This window comes from Eptatretus burgeri, chromosome 7 (genome assembly GCF_056783735.1).
Source record: "Eptatretus burgeri isolate ZD-2024b chromosome 7, Ebu_testis_v1, whole genome shotgun sequence".
Classification (NCBI taxonomy): domain Eukaryota; kingdom Metazoa; phylum Chordata; class Myxini; order Myxiniformes; family Myxinidae; genus Eptatretus; species Eptatretus burgeri.
Genome location: NC_140967.1, coordinates 21,756,579 through 21,761,952, shown reverse-complemented (window position 1 = coordinate 21,761,952; position 5,374 = coordinate 21,756,579).

Here is a 5,374-nt window from a genome sequence, read left to right as displayed (position 1 = left end):
CCACCGTAAAACCCTTCATTCCGCAAAACGCAAAAACGCAAAAAAATCTGAAAACCCACTCCGTGGGAGTACCTCCTATGTAGCTTCCCTTCGCAGGGCAGTTCACCGGATGACGGGATTGGGGCAAAGCCTTCGGGACCCCCAATCTTTGATAGGAGGGAAACCACGGGGTAACATCCCTGGGTCAGATTGCGGGAGAGTGTGTCGGAGTGGTGCTGAGGTGTCGTCCACCAGACGGCGGTCTCCTTGGGTTAACCTGAGGCGGTCCCTTCGGGTGGGTGCCTGGAATGTCCTATCCCGAAGAGAGGATGATCACCTGTCTCTGTTATCATCTGAGCTCAAGCGTTTGGACATCGGGATTGCAGCTCTCTCTGAGGTTCGGAGACCGGATTGCGGCGAGATAATGGTGGGTGGTTACACCTACTATTGGTCTGGTTGCTCTGATGGTTACCATACCCAAGGAGTTGCTGTAGCTGTGTCCAATAAGCTGACCCCAATGATAAGAGGTAACACCGGTCAACGAGCGTATTATGAGATTAAGGATTCGTCACTCCTTAGGTGTCATTTCCCTGGTCTCTGTTTATGCTCCGACTGAGGCGAGTGATCTCACCGTGAAGGATGCATTCTACGCCACACTCGAGTCTGTGGTTGATCGGTGCCCCAGACGAGATACACTTCTAGTCTTGGGGGATTTCAATGCATCGACTGGAACTGATAGGGATGGTTATGAGGTGTGTGTTGGTCCCCATGGGTCAGGAACTATGAACCAGAATAGCACTAAGTTCCTTGACTTTGCAAGAAGTCATGGACTTAGGGTGGCTGGTTCATGGTTTCAGCGCCCACAAGCTCATCGCTGGACTTGGTATTCCAACGCTGGCGGTGTGGCAAAGGAGATTGACCATGTCCTCATTGACGGTCGTTGGAGGATGATCCAGAACTGCAGGGTCTACCGGAGTGCTCAGTTCCTCAATACTGACCACAGGCTTGTTGTAGCAACTCTAAAGCTGCACCTTAAATCCTGGAGAATGGTACCATCCCAGCCGAGGCTGGATGTTGCCAAGCTCAGGGATGAGAGAGTAGCTGAGGAGTTTGCGAACAGGCTGAGTGGACACTTGGGGGTCTGGGTGCTTTGGGGGTCCTGAAGAGTTGTGGAGCGCCTTCAAGACCACCGTCCTTGATGTTGCCGGTGGATGCCTTGGAGCTCACCGCAGGGCAAAGAAGAATTTTGTCTCTCAAGGGACACTGGATACCATTGACCAGAGTCGCAGGGCCAGGCTGAATGGCAGAGCTGAGCTGTTCAGGGAGCTGAGGCGTAAAACTGTACGTGCACTGAGGGTGGACAAGGAGGCCTATGTGCGAGGAATCTGTGAGGGGGTAGAGCATCACCTGTGGACAGGTGATTCTCATCCCGCTTACAGGGGAATTCGCGCATTACGTTCATCCAAGCCCATCCCTCGGAGCACTACAGTTCGAGCAGAGAGTGGTAGGCTCTTGACAGAGGAGTCTGAAGTGAAGGCCCGCTGGGCCGGTTACTTTGAGCGGTTGTACCAGGCTGATCCCCCAACTGTCGAGTTGGACGTCAAGGGTGTTACAATCCCTGTTGCTGACCCTCGAATCAACTGTGGTCCACCTACGCTTGTGGAAACACGGGCTGCGGTGCACCAGTTGAAACGGGGCAAAGCTCCAGGGATCTGTGGCATCCATGCCGAACTTCTCAAGGCTGGTGGAAATGCTGCACTCGTGTCGTTGCATGCAGTTTTGTGCTCTGCCTGGAACACAGGCATCATCCCAACTGACTGGAAGAGGGGCCTTGTTGTCCCTCTCTGGAAAGGGAAGGGTGATCGCCAAGACTGCAACAACTACCGAGGGGTGACGCTGCTCTCAGTGCCGGGCAAGGTCTTTGCTCAGATAATTCTCGATAGGGTTCGCCACCATCTGCTTGAGCACCAGCGTCCAGAGCAGTCAGGCTTTACACCAAAGAGGTCAACGATTGACCGTATCCTTGCACTTCGTGTCCTCACCGAACGCAGACGAGAGTTTCGGCAAGGGCTACTTGCAGCCTATGTTGATCTCTGTAAAGCGTTCGATTCAGTGAATCGGGACGTCCTCTGGAGGATTCTTGGTCTTCGTGGGGTGCCACCAAAACTGATCGATCTGATGTCTGAACTCTACTCTGGTACTGAGAGTGCTGTGAAGTGTGGTGGTACCATCTCTGACTTATTTCCAGTTGTTACTGGAGTTCGTCAGGGATGTGTACTTGCCCCCACACTTTTCAGCACTTGTATGGACTGGATTCTAGGGAGGATGTCGGAGAGATCAAGTTGCGGTGCGTCATTTGGGAATGTCAAGATCTCGGACCTTGACTTTGCAGATGATGCAGTCATCTTTGCGGGGACTTTAGACATCCTCTTGGGGGCCCTCGAGGTGCTGAATGAGGAGTCGGAGCCGTTGGGATTACGGGTTTCTTGGGTCAAAACTAAGATCCAGGCTTTCGGTGACATCTTGGATGCTGCTGTCCTGTCTGTGTCTGTTTGTGGTGAGGATGTTGAGGTCGTGGAGAGATTCACTTACCTTGGCAGTGATATTCATGTCTCTGCTGGCTGCGAGTCAGAGGTCAATAGACGTCTGGGTCGGGCCTGGGGAGTCATGGATTCACTGGATCATGCGGTGTGGCGCTGCCGGTACCTGTGCGGGAGGTTGAAAGTCCGAGTCTTCAGGTCCTTGGTACTTCCAGTCTTGCTCTATGGGTGCGAGACTTGGACTCTGACCAAGGATCTGAGACGGAGACTTAATTCCTTTGGTACCAGGTCTCTTCGGAGAATCCTTGGCTATCGCTGGTCGGATTTTGTGTCCAACGAGCGGTTGCTGAGAGAGACTCGGATGAGATTTGTTACCTGCATAGTCCGTGAGCGTCAGTTGCGGCTGTATGGACATGTGGCTCGTTTTCCTGACTCTGATCCTGCTCACCAGATTCTCTCAGCGAGGGAGTCTCATGAGTGGAGGAGGCCAGTGGGTCGACCACGTGCCTCATGGTTGCAACAGGTTGACCATCATCTCAAGGAGATGGGGATGGGCCTGGCATCTGCCAGGGGGATGGCCAGACGGAGGCCCCTGGAGTACCGCGGAAAGTGGACGCAGCGACGTGCTGTTCTGGCACATGCTCCCATACCCGACCTATATATATATATATATATATATATATATATATATATATATATATATATATATATATATATATATATATATATATATATATATATATATATATATATATATATATATATATATATATATATATATTTGAAGACCACAAGGGGAAAACCAGAGATGTCACTTTTTTAAAATTTCAGGGTTATTGCACCTGCCAATAGTTGGCAACATAAGGTTTCCTCTCACAATATTACTTTAACAAATAACCAGGGGTGTCACATAATTTATATGGTATAAAGTTTAGCCGTGCAATGAAAAAACAAGTGTTGTCAAAGCTGAACAAGTAGAAACCCAGAGTTGTCAGTACTTTACTCCTGGTTATCTCCCTTTCATTCATGTTAACTGTTCCACCATAATATTCAGAGTTGAGAAACTAAAAAATGAAAGGTTGTAAAACTTTCACAGCATAAACTCTGAGCACTACAATAGCCTATTTGGTTATATCATGGGCTCCGTAGTTGGTGCATATCATGGTTCAAGCCTGGTCAAACCTTTATTGTGACTTTTATGGGACCCACGCCGTGGCTTAGTGGTTAGCGCGTCTGAGTACCCATCCTCATTCGATGTACCCACCGCCCAATCAACCTGCTTAGGTATATGAGGGAGTCACATGAGGTGACTTCGGCTATCGCGGAGTGGTTTATCCTTGGGTTCCTCGAGGTTTTCCATCATATTAAGTAGTACGGAGTAAGAAATGGAGAATCCGCCGTCATGTCAGCGAAATACCCTTGAGTATGGCATTGAACACCAATCAAACAAAAAAACAATGACCGTTTAATGTTGAAAAAAATAATCTGTGATCACCAAAGTCATGTAATGTATGCTAATAACCAACAAGCATGAATTTGCTACACATCCTGGGTTAAAATTGCATGGCAATTATTAAACAAGGGAATAACCAGTGATGCCAGTTTGCAACATTGATTTGTTCTTTGCTCTTAAATTAAATAACACAGAAGCTTGGCAAATGCTGCATGCTTAATTTGATCGGCCAATGATCACTCTTCCTTTTACTAGAAAAGAAATCTATATGACAGTTATTAAACAGTCCACCAAAGTCTTGAAACTTTGTTTTTCAGTTTCTTCAAAATTGACTTATCCTGACATCTCTGGTTTTCCCCTTGTGGTATATATATATATATATATATTTTTTTTTTGTATATACTTATCTTCTTCTTTTGGCTGCTCCCATTTGGGGTCGCCACAGCGGATCATCCGTTATGATCCGCATACTGATGTGGAACAGGTTTTACACAGGATGCCCTTCCTGACGCAACCCTGGTCGCCTCTTACGACACAGGGATAAGGATTGGGTTTCGCCATGATTCCGGGCTGCCCTACACCCTCTCAGAGCACGGCCCAGCGCAGAGCTTCCCGTCCTCAAGCGATTTTTTTTTTTTTGTATACCTTGTCGAGGCTCGTATGAGAGCTAACACACAACTCAGAGCAAGGGGGCACGAGACAAGAGGGGCGGGAGTGGGAGGGACAAAACAGTGGGGAACAGACACATTCGGTGAACTGTGGAAGGGAGAGGGATGGGGATGGGACGGGGAACATGGCGAAGAGAAGATGGACATTACAGGGACTTTCAGGAAGGAAAGCAGGGGAATTGAAGAAGTGGGCTTGGGTGGATTATCGGGGGTAGAAAAGATCGAGGATTTGGATGGGGGATGATAAGAGGTGGTGGTGAACAGCTATTGTGAAAGCCTGGAGGGAAGAATGGGAATATGAATAGAGTGAGGAAGTTTATTCCAAAGGCGGGAAAAAAGAGGAATGAAAGATTGAAGATGAGCAGTGATTCATGATTTTGGTAGTTTTACCAGAAGGGGGTTGTTGGCGGACCTTGAGCGCCCTGTGGAAATGTGGCGGGGACAAATCGCAGAGAGAGCAGGGGGGGCAAGGCTGGAGAGGAGTCGGTAGAAGAACCCCCTCAAATCGATCCTCCAACCCAAGCCTCCGAGTAGCCGGATTACAGGCGCACGCCACTACGCCCGGTATGTATTTGGATATGCTTATATATACAGTATGTATGTATATATATATATATATATATATATATATATATATATATATTTTTTTTTTTGCTACGAATTTGGAAGGCTTGTGCACACAGACATTCAGGTCCCCATAGCTCAGTTATTTCGATAAGTAAATGTGGATAGAT